Below are 15612 nucleotides of genomic sequence, written 5' to 3'. Positions count from 1 at the left end.
GTATCGTCACGTAGATAGAGTTCAGCAGATAATTAACAACACTCCACCTCGAACAACTAAGTACAGTCCGTTCCAAGTCTTGACCGGATTGAATATGAGAAAGAGGGACGACGAATTCTCGAAACTTTTTGAAAACTTAGAAATAGAAGAACTAAATGACGAACGTGAAGAGATACGAAAGAAAGCTCAGCAAAATATAGAGAAAGTCCAGCAAGAAAACAGAAAGAGTCTTAACGAAAAAAGGAAGGTAGAAACTGAATATGCTGTAGGTGAATTGGTTGCCATAAAAAGAACACAGTATGGAACTGGAATGAAACTCCGTCCAAAATTTTTCGGCCCATACAAAGTTACTAAAAAACTTAATCACGGACGCTATGAAGTAAAGAAAGAAGGCAATCAGGAGGGACCAAATATTACTACAACAGCAGCCGAATATATGAAAAAATGGGGTTCATTCAGGGGCGAATGAAGATTCAGGATAGCCGATTGTGGGATATGGATACATTGAGGGATTTACAGCAACCTATTTAATTTCACATGGGGACACACTGTTCAGAGTTCCGCAACCTCAAGCATTCTTCATCAGCCAAAATCGAAAAAGAGTTCCTATCCCTTTCCATCAAAATAATCTATATCCATCACCCTCTTTCATTAGCTAGTCAGTTGATGTGGAAATTTTGTCAGAGGAAGTCGTGTCATCCATAGAGTGCGAAAGTCGTGAAGTTTAAATAAAATACCTTTGTTTCTTTAATTTACTTACTATAACCGAAATAAACATTTAAATTTGTAATACCCTACACTAATTAGGGTTTCAAATGAGTTCCTATAAAAATCATGTAACATTTGTCATTTAATAAAAAATGTTATTATTTTGGCGTATGGAGTATACTTGGAGTGTATACTTGGAGTGCGGTCTATAAAGGACACATGATTGATGTCAAAATGCTGTACAGTAATTTCACTGACGGCAATGAACCATCATGGCCATCCACGGCCCCCCCCACCATTTTAATGCATTAAATAACACTCAAACAATTTCATTCTTTATATTTATTCAAATAAGTTCAATGAACACTTTTCCGAATCACCATTGAGGTAATTTTCCGGGCTCGTTTTTTTTTTTTGGTGGTGTCCCCCATAGGCATAGTCCACGTTGCAGATCCTAATATATGACAAAGAGTGTCCTGATTAACAACTTAGTCAACTCGGAGGTATTCTATATGAGAAATTTTATGTGGTATGTTAAATATGAAATCAAAACTAATTAAACAAGAAAGAACGCTATCGAGTACCTCGACTATCAGATACCCGTTAATCAGCTAAATGGACAAAATAGAAGTGAAGATATGCAAGCAGCAAAGCGAGATTGAAATGCCTACCCGCGATCTCAATATATGGTTATGGGGGCGCTAGACTGATTTAAACGTTATGGGCGTTTGAGTGGGCGTGGCAAACTTTCTTTCGCTCGATAGGTATTGACGAGACTAAATCATTTTAGTTAACATTTTTTATCTAGCATGGAAATTGTGGGCGCCGCATGTTTGGGCGGTTGGAGGGCGTTAGAGTCGGCGTAGCATATTCGCGTAACAAACTTGCGCTGCCTACGAGGCTAGGGAATCTTAATCTGAAAACCCAATTCTCCATCTTTAATAGCTTACGAGATATCCGCGTTCATATTTGCGATTTCTTGAAGTTTGTGCGCGGTGAAAGGGCGCTAGAGTGGGAGAGGCAAATTGTTTGGGTCAATCGATAGGTATTGATGAGAGCAATACATTGCAGTTAAAATTTTTATTCTAGCATCAAAACTGTAGGAGCCACAGTTTTGGGCGGTTTGTGGGCGTTAGAGTGGGCGTGGCAAATTTATGTTTGCATCAATAGATGGGTATTGACAAGACTATTAAATTTCAGCTACAATTTTTTATCTAGCATAAAAATTGTGGGCGCCACAGGCTTGGGCGGTTTGTCGGCGTTAGAGTGGGCGTGGCACATTGCTGAAACAGACTTGCGCTGCGCAGGAATCTCAGGAATCTGCATGCCTTATCCCAGTATTGTAGTTTTTATAGTTTCCGAGATCTCAGCGTTCATACGGACAGACGGACATGGCTAGATCATATTATTTTCCCACCAATTTTCCGATCGTTCCTATTGCAGCTATGTGGTATAGTCGTCCGGATGTGATAGAATTAAATTCAAAATTCAGAACTAATTAGAATATGTTATTTCCAAGCGTTTTAAAATTTTTTTTCCGATTATTCCTATGGAAGCTATAAGATATAGTTGTCCGATCCGGCCGGCTTCGACTTGTATACTACTTGCAAAAGAAAGAAGACTTTTGGGAACGTTTCAGTTCGATAGCTTTAAAACTCTGTGACTAGTTTGCGTAGAAACGGACGGAAAGACGCTCATGGCTAGATCGACTCGTCTAGTGATGCAGATTAAGAATATATACCTTATGACGTCGGAAACAACTCCATCACTGCGTTGCAAAGTTCTGACTAAAAATATTATAGCCTCTGCAAAGGTACAATAATACCCATATTGAACCCTGGCCTATGTCTTCGGAATTTGACGTCAAAGTTCAGATTCCCAAGTTTTTCATAATTCTTTGATCCAAAACCTCCCCTACACCCAGTTAAAAAGAACGAAAACAAGAAAGGAAGCTAATTTGGTCAAGCCGAAGTTTGTATACCCTTGCAGCTATAATTATTAAATCTAAAAATGCAAAAAATGATATTCCCAATAGTATAAGATAACATGTCAAAAATTACCGAAGCTATAATTTTTTTCATATTATTTTCCAACCAATTTTTCGATCGTTCATATGGCAGCTATATGATATAGTCGTCCGATTTTTATAAAATTAAATAAGAAATTCAGAACTAAATTAAAAATTTTATTTTCAAGCGTAGGATGTTATATGTTAAATAATACCGAAGCTGTAATTTGTTTCACATTATTTTCCCACCAAATTTCCGATCGTGGCATCTATATGATATAGTCGTCCGATTTTGATGAAATTAAATATGAAATTTAGAACTAATTAAAAAATGTTATTTCCACGCGTAGGAGGTTATATGTTAAAAAACACCGAGGCTATAATTTGTTTCACATTATTTTCCCACCAATTTTCCGATCGTTCCTATGGCATCTATATGATATAGTCGTCCGATTTTGAAAAAATGTAATTCAAAATTCAAAACTAATTTAAAAATGTTATTTCCAAGCCTAGGAGGATATATGTTAAGAAACACCAACGATATACTTTTTTTAGATTTTTTTCAGATTATTCCTATGGGAGCTATAAGATGTAGTTGTCAAATCCATCTGGTTCCTACTTAAATACTATCTACAAAAGAAATAAGACTTTAGGGAAAATTTCAGCCTGATAGCTTTAAAACTGAGAGACTAGTTTGCTCAGAAACGGACGGACAGACGGATAGTCGGACATGGCTAGATCGACTCGTCTAGTGATGCTGATCAAGAATATATATACGTTTTTGGGTCGGAAACGTCTCCTTCACTGCGTTGCAAACTTCTGACTGACTCTGCAAGGGTAAAAAAATAAAAAACATTTTTCATGATTTGAAAATAATCCGTTCACTATGTTGCCTTCAAACGTTTTTTTTAAATTATTTGTAATGTTTATATCTACTTCTAATAATAAATAAATTCTCAGCAAAACAACTAAAATACATTATATTTTAGCGATAACAAAAGAAAAGTAAAGAAATGACATAAATCTCTACCAGACTTCTAGCTTGTACACAAACCTTGTTAAACCCGTTACTCGTAAAGTAAAAGGGTATACTAGGTTCTTCGGAAAGTATGTAACAGGCAGAAGGAAGCGTTTCCGAACCCATAAAGTATACATATTCTTGTTCAGGATCACTAGACGAGTCGATCTAGCCATGTCCGACTGTCCGTCTGTCCGTCTGCCCGTCTGTCCGTTTGTCCGTCCGTCCGGATGAACGCTGAGTTCTCGAAAACTATAAGAACTAGGCATTTTGATTTGGCATGCAGATTCTTGAGCTTCTTAAGCAGCGCAAGTTTGATTCAGCAGCGTTCCACGCCCACTTTAACGCCCACAAATCGCCCAAAACTGTGGCTCCTACAGTTTTGATGCTAGAGTAAAAATTTTAACTAAAATGAATTGTGTTCATCAATTCCTATCGATTGACCGAAAAAAAGTTTGCCACGCCCACTCTAACGCCCACAACGCTTTAATCTGTCTACCGCCCACGTAATCATATATTGGGTTCAGGGGTAGGTGGCGCATTTCAGTTTCGCTTTGCTGCTTGCATATCTCCATTTCCCTTTAGCTGAGTAACGGGTATCTAATAGTCGAGGTACTCGACTATAGCGTTTTTTCTTTTTGTTTTCTATTTTTATGTTTTCAAGTTAAGCCTAATGAAGCATATGCGGTAGTAAATTAAAATGGAACATTTTTTTTGAATTTTTGCAGTTGGTTTAAAGTTTTCTTAAAATATGAAAGCTGTGTACATACAATGCTCGGGAACGACCTGCAAGGATATGGAAAATCTATATCTCCAGCTGTATTTGTCCGATTGATCCGCAAGAGTGAGCGAGAAACACTACTTGCTGTCCTACCATCTGTCCGATTCTACGCAAACTAGTCCGTTAGTTTTAAGGCTATTGGGGTGAAACCTTCCCAAAAGTCTTATTTTTATTGCAGGTAGTATATAGGTCGGATCGAGTCGGATTAAAAAACTATATTCTATAGCTCCTATAGAAATGATCAAAAAAATACTTTTTAAACACTGAAAAAAAAAATTTTGGTCTTTTTTGACACCTACTCTGGGGAAAGCATTATTTTGTTATTTCAGAATTTCAAGTAAAATGAAAAAAATCGGACGACTTTATCATTTGGCTGCCTAAGAACAACCGTGTAATTAATGTCAAAATATTGCAAAAGACTGTTTTATTTCGTTTTCGGTAAACATATACGCTAGTAAATTTAAATGGAACATTATCTTCCAATTTCTGTAATAAGCTTTTAGTTTTCTAAATATTTGAAATTTATGTTTTATTACTGATCAAATAAAAACAAATGCTAACGAGGTTAGTGGTTGTGAAGATTAATTTTTTGACGATAAATGCTTGTAAGTTCGAACAAAAAAATACACTTTATAAAATGTTTTTATTCTGCCCTCTTCTGGATAATATTCAAGCTTTTAAGCATACAAGAACATTTTAAAAAGTGTATTTATTTAGTCGAATTTACAATCCATTTTTGTCACAAATTGATTTTGTAAGTTGAATGTGCGATCGTTCCGAGCCCTTACCTCGTTAAGATGTCTTACATTTGATATCAAAAGATTTTGTTTTAAAAATAATTTAAAAACTAAGAGTTATGTTTACTTTTGATGTATTACTCATATATGAGCTATGGTAATGGCATTAAAATCGATGTATACATTTCTCTGGGCAAGGCCACCAATTCGTTACGGTGTTATATACAAATAGTCAAGGGCTAAAAAGAAGTTAAACATACATAATCGCGTGCGCAAACAGAATACAGATATATAATACATAAAATATAAAAACCCAATACCCAAAAATGTAAATTGTTATCCAGCGAAAGATCTTTCGACGATGGACCAGCAAAATCGTAAGTCTTAAGTCTCCCAAAAATGCGCAAGTACATATTTCCTGTTTGTTTTGTTAGCCCGCTTCTTATCGAGATAGTGCCGTCGTAATGCATCCGCATTGGATTTTATTTTGGCCATGATTGATGTATGTTTACAATGAAACAGAATCTTTCCCTTTTATTTTTTGAAATAAATACGTTACTGACGGCATAAATTGCAAAATCATTTCGAAATAATTGATTTAAAAATTAAAACAAAAATATTCCCTACTAATGATTTTAATATTTATATTGCTCGCTTTCCCTTAATTATCTAAATAATTATGTTTTTAGTGACCCCATTGAGTAAAAATGAATTTGTATGCCATATTTCTTATATGACATTGATATATACTTTTGCATGTACATTTGCATACATACATACATGTACATTGATTATTTCTATCCCTTCAGCAGTGTATTTCTCTTTCTATATCCGCGCCTAAAACAAAATAAACAATACTTTATAAAATAATATCATTGAAATGAAGTCGAATTATTGTTAGTTCAAATATAAATATTTTTTATTAAAGTTATGAATATAAAAATGAACTACAGCGCATATATTTGGGAAAACATGCTTAACCCTAGGAAGCCCATGAAATAAAAAAGAAACAATTGACCAAGGGATCGCCAGCCGTGGGCTATGCGAAAGGCGATCATGGTAGGGTGGGGATAATAATAATACACTTGACACTTGTCCTTAAACTAGAGTTCTCTATTTTTTCCTCCTGTTTTTCTTCCCCCTTTTCCCCTGGATTTTGCACGCGATATTATGTCTAGATAAAAATGTACGAAGTTTATCATTAGAGTAGAGGTCAGCAGTTTTAACCCACCCCGACTGCCGAACTGAGAAGTTTGATCAAGCGCGTGCCTAGCTGCTCTACCTAAACCAACAAACTGTTTGGGTCAATCGATAGGTATTGATGAGAACAATACATTGCATTTAAAATTTTTATTCTAGCATCAAAACTGTAGGAGCCACAGTTTTGGGCGGTTTGTGGGCGTTAGAGTGGGCGTGGCAAATTTATGTTTGCATCAATCGATAGTATTGACAAGACTATTAAATTTCAGCTACAATTTTTTATCTAGCATAAAAATTGTGGGCGCCACAGGCTTGGGCGGCTTGTTGGCGTTAGAGTGGGCGCGGCACATTGCTGAAACAGACTTGCGCTGCCCAGTATTGTAGTTTTTATAGTTTCCGAGATCTCAGCGTTCATACGGACAGACGGACATGGCTAGATCATTTTATTTTCCCACCAATTTTCCGATCGTTCCTATGGCAGCTATGTGATATAGTCGTCCGGATGTGATAGAATTAAATTCAAAATTCAGAACTAATTAGAAAATGTTATTTCCAAGCGTTTTAAAATTTTTTTTCCGAATGCTGATCAAGAATATATATACTTCTTTGGGTCGGAAACGTCTCCTTCACTGCGTTGCAAACTTCTGACTGACTCTGCAAGGGTAAAAAAATAAAGAACATTCTTCATGATTTGAAAATAATCCGTTCGCTATGTTGCCTTCAAACGTTTTTTTTAAAATTATTTGTAATGTTTATATCTACTTCTAATAATAAATAAATTCTCAGCAAAACAACTAAAATACATTATATTTTAGCGATAACAAAAGAAAAGTAAAGAAATGACATAAATCTCTACCAGACTTCTAGCTTGTACACAAACCTTGTTAAACCCGTTACTCGTAAAGTAAAAGGGTATACTAGGTTCTTCGGAAAGTATGTAGCAGGCAGAAGGAAGCGTTTCCGACCCCATAAAGTGATCAGGATCACTAGACGAGTCGATCTAACCATGTCCGACTGTCCGTCTGTCCGTTTGTCCGTCCGTCCGGATGAACGCTGAGTTCTCGAAAACTATAAGAACTAGGCTTTTTGATTTGGCATGCAGATTCTTGAGCTTCTTAAGCAGCGCAAGTTTGATTCAGCAGCGTTCCACGCCCACTTTAACGCCCACAAATCGCCCAAAACTGTGGCTCCTACAGTTTTGATGCTAGAGTAAAAATTTTAACTGAAATGAATTGTTCTCATAAATTCCTATCGATTGACCCAAAAAAAGTTTGCCACGCCCACTTTAACGCCCACAAACCGCCCGAAACTATCAATAATAGAGAATAGGGATTTCAGATTTATATTTCGTAGCCTTGTACGCAGCGCAAGTTTGTTACGCGAATATGCCAAGCCCACTCTAACGCCCACAAACCGCCCAAACCTGTGGCGCCTACAATTTTCATGCTAGATAAAAAAATTTTAACTGAAATGTAGTAGTCTCGTCAATACCTATCGATTGACCCAAATAAAGTTTGCCACGCTTACTCTAACGCCCACAACGCTTTAATCTGTCTACCGCCCAAATAATCATATATTGTGTTCAGGGGTAGGTGGCGCATTTCAGTTTCGCTTTGCTTCTTGCATATCTCCATTTCCTTTTAGCTGAGTAACGGGTATCTAATAGTCGAGGTACTCGACTATAGCGTTCTTTCTTTTTGTTTTCTATTTTTATGTTTTCAAGTTAAGCCTAACAGCAAAATGAATTGTCAACAAACGGACTTTACTCAATTTTTTACCCCGTTTGAGCTTGATTTTTTAAGGTTTCGAACCGTTTTTTATATGGTTGTGAAAAATAAATCTTAAATGAAAGTAATTGTTATTTTTCTTGGAATCTGTTGTCCAATGTATGCTTTAATTTCGGCTTAAAGCGATTTTATGAGGATATTTCATTGGATTTGTTAAAGGAATAAAACCATTTTTATACCATTGTATGCACGTGGATAAACTGTCCGTCCGTCTGTCCGTTTTTACGCAAGCTAGTTTCTCAGTTCCCAAAAGTCGGATTTCTATTAAGTCGGAATGAGCCAGAACGGATAACTATTTCCTATAGCTTCTATAGCAATGATCAAAAAAATATTTAAAACAAATTCAAAAAATATATATTTTTGGTGTTTATTGACATATAAACTTATACTGTTGGGAATAGCATTGTTTTAATATTTCAGAATATCAAATAAAATTAAAAAGATCGGAGGACGATCGGGTAATTAATGTCAAAATAATAGAAAGACCGCTATATTTCGTTTTCGGTAAGCATATGCGGTAGTAAATTAAAATGGAACATTATCTTTGAATTTTTGTAGTTGGTTTAAAGTTTTCTTAAAATAAGAAAGCTGTGTACATACAATGCTCGGGAACGACCTGCAAGGATATGGAAAATCTATATCTCCAGCTGTATTTGTCCGATTGACCCGCAAGAGTGAGCGAGAAACACTACTTGCTGTCCTACCATCTGTCCGATTCTACGCAAACTAGTCCGTTAGTTTTAAGGCTATTGGGGTGAAGCCTTCCCAAAAGTCTTATTTTTATTGCAGGTAGTATATAGGTCGGATCGAGTCGGATTAAACAACTATATTCTATAGCTCCTATAGAAATGATCAAAAAAATATTTTCTAAAAACTGAATAAAAAAATTTTGGTGTTTTTTGAATATTAACATCTACTCTGAGGATAGCATAATTTTATTATTTCAGAATTTCAAGTAAAATGAAAAAAATCGGACGACTTTATCATTTGGCTGCCTAAGAACAATCGTGTAATTAATGTCAAAATATTGCAAAAGACTGTTTTATTTCGATATCGGTAAACATATACGCTAGTAAATTTAAATGGAACATTATCTTCCAATTTCTGTAATAAGCTTTTAGTTTTCTAAATATTTGAAATTTATGTTTTATTACTGATCAAATAAAAACAAATCCTAACGAGGTTAGTGGTTGTGAAGATTAATTTTTTGACGATAAATGCTTGTAAGTTCGAACAAAAAAATACACTTTATAAAATGTTTTTATTCTGCCCTCTTCTGGATAATATTCAAGCTTTTAAGCATACAAGAACATTTTAAAAAGTGTATTTATTTAGTCGAATTTACAATCCATTTTTGTCACAAATTGATTTTGTAAGTTGAATGTGCAATCGTTCCGAGCCCTTACCTCGTTAAGATGTCTTACATTTGATATCAAAAGATTTTGTTTTAAAAATCATTTAAAAACTAAGAGTTATGTTTACTTTTGATGTATTACTCATATATGAGCTATGGTAATGGCATTAATGTATGTATTTCTCTGGGCAAGGCCACCAAAAGGGGATTCATGCAAACCCACAAACAAAGAACAAACATTTTCATTTTGGCCTCCCAAAGTCTTGTTTTTGGAATAGCTTTTGGATGGAGCATTGGATTTTAACAAGGTTTCATTCGACGTGTACTTTCAGTAAGAATTACACTTGGGTAATTAACCTGCGCGTTTATCCCCACCAGCGACCGCAGCACCAACCGGTCCAATTTTTCAAATTCTTACTTTCACCTGTTTTTCTTCCAGGCCAAAGTCTTGCTAAGTCATCTTTTTAGTTTTTGTAGTACCATTTGATTGGTGTATTACTCGTTATGTAAACACCATCACTGCTGATTTAAAATATTGTGGCTACATACAGTAGTCGCCTTCGTGTACTCTCCTTGTGCGCGTTTGTTAATGCGTGGACTGCCGTCCTCAGTGATACACGTTTTTACTTATTTACCGAAAAATATACGTTAAAAAAGTATCAGATAAATCAAAAATGTGATCAAATAAAATGTGTTCGGCTTGTAAAAGATATATATAGGGTTGAAACCGCTTCCTTCTACCTGTTACATACTTTACGACGAATCTATTGTATCCTTTTATTTATTATTTTACACTTACACTAAAACAACATTTAAATTTCATTTTTTTTATTAATTGTGGGGGTCAAACACATTTAAGCATTATGGACGTTAGAGCGGGCTTGGAAAAAAAACATGTCAACATGCAAAAATGTGTAACATTAAATTAAAAAACAAGAAAAACTCAATTATTTATATTTCACCCTTATTTTTTAAAGAGTTTATTCAACTGAAAATATTTATTCCGTATTATTGTTCGACTTTGGGATGGGGATGAAACTGGATTGCTCTTTCTGCCAACTTAAATTTGCCAATATCTTTAATAACGTAATTTTTTTGAACATTAGGATCCAACTTACGTAATCGTTCAACTGAAAATAAAGCCCTGCTGAGAACATGAGCTCAATTCTTTTCATCTGACTGGGTGAGAATGTCTTAAATCGCCTCTTGAAAATTGGTGATTGTTCTATTACTCCAGCTTATTAAGTCGACAAAATACTTCAGAGATCAAAGTTTTCCATGAATAAAAACTCCCTAATTAAGAAAAAGAACACGCTTTATATTTTTAACGGTTCAAAATTTTCGTGTGTTTTCAAAACATTTTTGCGTATTTCTACGCCAATGTGCCACGCCCACTCTTACACCCAATCGCTTTCTATACTAAGGTCTTGGCCCACATTTTTAAGAGGTCTTAAAAAAGAGAATTAAAAAAATTAAAAAATATTCTAATCGGATTTTTAAAAAGTTATAGGCAATATAAACCTTTAACGACGGAGGGCAAAAATAATTATTAACGACCAAACTTGTATAGTTAATGGAAAAAATTTAAGTTTGCTTTACAACAGGACATTTAACAGAGCTGTTCAAGTTTTTAAAGTTTTTTTAAAGTATATATATTCTTGATCAGCATCTGTAGATGAGTCGATTTAGCCATATTATTATTATTATTATTATTATTATTATTATTATTATTATTATTATTATTATTATTTTTATTATTATTATTATTATTATTATTATTATTATTATTATTATTATTATTATTATTATTATTATTATTATTATTATTATTATTATTATTATTATTATTATTATTATTATTATTATTATTATTATTATTATTATTATTATTATTATTATTATTATTATTATTATTATTATTATTATTATTATTATTATTATTATTATTATTATTATTATTATTATTATTATTATTATTATTATTATTATTATTATTATTATTATTATTATTATTATTATTATTATTATTATTATTATTATTATTATTATTATTACTATTATTATTATTATTATTACTATTATTATTATTATTATTATTATTATTATTATTATTGTTATTATTATTATTATTATTATTGTTCGGGGTCCGGGAGCTGTGTCTGCATGGTAAAGTGTCTGTTAGGCTTTAACAAGACAAAGCCCAGCATGATACATGCAGAACGGCTTCAAGTATCTTACCGCCTCCACGAGGCGGTCCCGGTAACTTGTGTCTCTGTCAACCGACAGGGTACTTGCTAGGCTTTTAAGTTCCGTTCGCGTCTGTACCCGAAAAGGGCGACGTCCGGGTTGGCGTCTGTCTCATATTGGGCGGCTACACAATTGTATTTTTTCAGATTGGCAGACACAAAAGAAGTTTAAAGTTTGGACCCATATAGCATGCAGAACAATATTAGAACCCAAGAAGAAGAGAGAGAAATATTCCAGAAGAGTAGAAAAATTACGAGGTCGCCAGATCAAGTCGTTTCAAAAGAAGGAAAGACTGCGCAAGTGGTTCATCTCGAGAAACATCGAGGAAACGATCGAGAAATGTAGAGCAATGCTTCGAAAAATGAAGCGTGCGATGCTAAGGCAGCGAAAAATCAGTATGGATTTTAAGGTTGGAGCGTCAGAATTGAGCAAACTCCTTGACATTGTCCGGAATTACAGGAAAAGTTGGCTAACTGCCGAAACAGAGAGAGTCAAGGAAGTGAACTTGGCATCTGAAGCTAACAAAAGGCTAGAGGAAACTGACACACCAGGTTGGTCCCGCAAAAAGCGGACTGCCTCTAGCCCGTCCGAGCAAATGGCATCTAAAAAGCCGAAAAGTAATGAAACGTAGGACGGCTTTAAAACAGCAGACCCGATGTGCTATTAAATATGTACAAGAAGTGCCTACAGTATGGAATACTATTTCCCCCATCCGTGGGAAATACAGAAGTTTAACTTGATAAGGAAAGGAGAGGGAGCACCTGCCACCCCATCAGCTTATCGACCGCTCTATATCAATACCTATCGATTGAGCCAAAAAAAAGTTTGCCACGCCCTCTCTAACGCCCATAACGCGTAAATCTGTATACCGCCCACAAAATCATATATTGAGATCGCGGGTAGGTGGCGCACTTCAATCTCGTTTTAATGCTTGCATATCTGGGTTTCCCTCTGGTCCCTTTAGCTGAGTAACGGGTATCTGATTGTCGGGGTACTCGACTATAGCGTTCTTCCTTGTTATACCCGTTACTTCTAGAGTAAAAGGGTGTACTAGATTCGTCGGAAAGTATGTAACAGAGAGAAGGAAGCGTTTCCGACCCCACAAAGTATATATATTCTTGATCAGGATCCATAGCCGAGTCGATCGAGCCATGTCCGTCTGTCTGTATGAACGTTGAGATTTCGGAGCAGCGCAAGTTTGTTTTAGCAAGGTGCCACGCCCACTCTAACGCCCAGAAGCCGCCAAAAATTGTGGCTCCTACAATTTTAATGCTAGAATAAACATTTTAACTGAGATGAGCGACTGTAACCAAGATAAGAAACTTTATGGTGAATGGTGAATGGTCAGAATTCAACAATGGTTGGCATGTAGATGGATATTAATATTGAAAAAATGTAATTTACTTTTTTCCACAATCTTCAAATATGTAGTCGGTAGACAGGGTTTGGCGTTATAGGGGCTTGTGGGCGTTAGAGAGCGCGTGGCACTCTGCTGAAATAAACTTGCACGGCGGAAGAAGCTCAGGAAATTAATGCCAAATTCAAACTTTCTAGCTTTTATAGTTTCCGAGATCTTACCGTTAATACGGACAGTCGGACATGCCTAAATCGACTCGGCTGGTGATCCAGATCAAGAATATCACTGTGGACGGCGGAGGGTGTGCGAAGGCGACTACTATATATACACGAAGCAATGAAAATCTACAGGAATCGTCCGATTGTTTCGAGAGATACATCAATCGAAAGGTATTGCCAAAATTAAAGGAATTGCATACCAAGACTTGGTGTGGAAGAAAAAGTGGTGAATGTGTAAAAGTTAAAATTTGGAAAATTGTATCTGTTGAGGCCGGTGGGAATAATTACCCCCCGCTCTTAACCAATTTGTATTTTCAATTAAAATACGAGTCGAATGACACCTACACTGTCAAAATCGGATGCTCCGTTCAAAAGTAATACGCAAAACAAGATTTTTGGTGTTTTCTCAGAATAAAAATTTTATTTTCTTTGTCAGTTTGTCCTGAGGAACTTGTGAGATGGTTCCAAAGCCGCCTAGCTGGGGCAACCGAGCGGGTCACAGGTTGCGGATAGCGGACGACCTCTCTCGAGGCCAACTGTGAGTAAGGTGGTGGGAGAAGTCAAACACAGAATCGTGGACGGAAACCCCAGTAAATAAACAGTATAGTGTACTGGGACCAATTATGGAATCAACAAATATAAATAAAAAACAAAAAACAGAGTCGGGAACTCTCAAAAACCCTCCAACGTCCGCATCAGCACGGTCCCGAAAGGGCCGCATCCCAAACTGGTGATGACGGGTGGCAAAAAGCCAGCCGCTGACGACTTTGCCACGGGCGCATCTGCGCCTAAAGCAGCGGTAGGCACTGCCAAGGCGCTCGGGCCACCCGCTGGAGCAAATAAATATACTTACGCAGAAAGGCGGACTGCCGCCCAGACTCTGCGCTCTCATACTAGGAGCAACGTTGCCACACCTTCGCCTGAATGGCTAAAGAAGGTAGAGTGGGCAAGGAAAGTGCTTCTTTACTACGGGCAGGATAAGCCCACTCAAGAAGGGGCTCAGGCGAAAAGGCAGCGATCCATCGAACTACCTGGACCATCGGCGAAGAGATCTAAGATCCAGCCATCGGTCTCGTTCGCCGAAATCACGAAGGACAGAGTCCCACTCGGCCTTATTGACAAGAGAAATGCGGATGGCAGGATTCCCAGGAACAAGTGGAAGGCAGTGGAGTCCCACCTTTCCCTCATTTGCCTGCGCATGGTACGGGAGAAGCCAGGCACATCGCCCTGCTGCATGGACACGGGCTGATACCAGAGCAGCGTCAAAGTGGTGGCCTGCGACAGTCAGCGGTCGGTCGACTTGTACAAACAGGTGACGAGCAAGCTCGGTGAGGTGAAGAGGCGAACATCGTCGCACTGGACTGGTGTGATGTCCCTAGTAGGCCCCGAGCCAGGATTTGGCTCCTAGCAGCGATCGAGGCGCCGGAAGACATCCTCTTCATGTTGCAAGAATGAAGGGGATGTCAACCAGGCGGTGTTGGTCCTGAACAAGGAGTCAGTTGCTCCGATCGAGACTGCTCGAGGAGTGCTGAGCCTCGGGTTCAGTGCGACCCACATCAAGGTGTACAAGGGCGACTCCAACGCCGCTAGCATCTCTGCCGGCAACCCAGCCGAGCAGGTGCTTGCTGAGGAGTTGGAGGCACCTGGTGGGCCGGGAGATGCGAGCGCTCGGACCGGCTATCAAGGACGTGAATCTCAGCCACACAGAGGAGGCCGAAGTCACTGTGGGGTAGCAGCTGTAGATGTCAATAAGTCTTCCACAAATAAACCTGCACCACAGTAAAGCAGTGTCTGCTGCACTTCTGCTTCGCCTGACCGAAGGCGTCCACAGGAGCTGGACGGAACAGTAAAAAAATTCACAGAGGCATGCAACACTACCTTCAAAGTTGCATGCCCCACAGTGAAACCAAGGGGAAGGAAAAAACCCCCCTGGTGGACCCAACAACTATCAATCCTCAGAACCAACTGCAGATGCCTGTTTAACAGAGCAAAGGCGGGAAATGAGGACACTAACTGGCACAAGTATGAACTAGCCTCTTACAAAAAGGCCATTAGAAGAGCAAAACGAACTGCATGGCAGACCTACTGCTCTGACATAGAAAAAACAACTAATGCCGCAAGGCTCAGGATCTTCAGAAAGCAAACGATCATGGTCAGACTCCAGTAAAGAGTCCTTGGACCTGCTCCTAGAGGCTCA

At 37.3% G+C, this 15612-nt stretch overlaps 1 protein-coding gene across 1 annotated transcript in view; it reads right to left on the bottom strand.

The window, feature by feature from the left end:
- The window catches only part of LOC108020539 (uncharacterized), a 260596-nt gene that overhangs the window by 71736 nt on the left and 173248 nt on the right, over nucleotides 1-15612 (bottom strand). The gene's annotated exons all lie outside the window — the stretch shown is intronic.

Source organism: Drosophila suzukii, chromosome 3 (assembly GCF_043229965.1).
Source record: "Drosophila suzukii chromosome 3, CBGP_Dsuzu_IsoJpt1.0, whole genome shotgun sequence".
Classification (NCBI taxonomy): Eukaryota; Metazoa; Arthropoda; class Insecta; order Diptera; family Drosophilidae; genus Drosophila; species Drosophila suzukii.
Note: the sequence above shows the minus strand (reverse complement) of the source record. Positions and strands in the feature narration are given on the sequence as shown.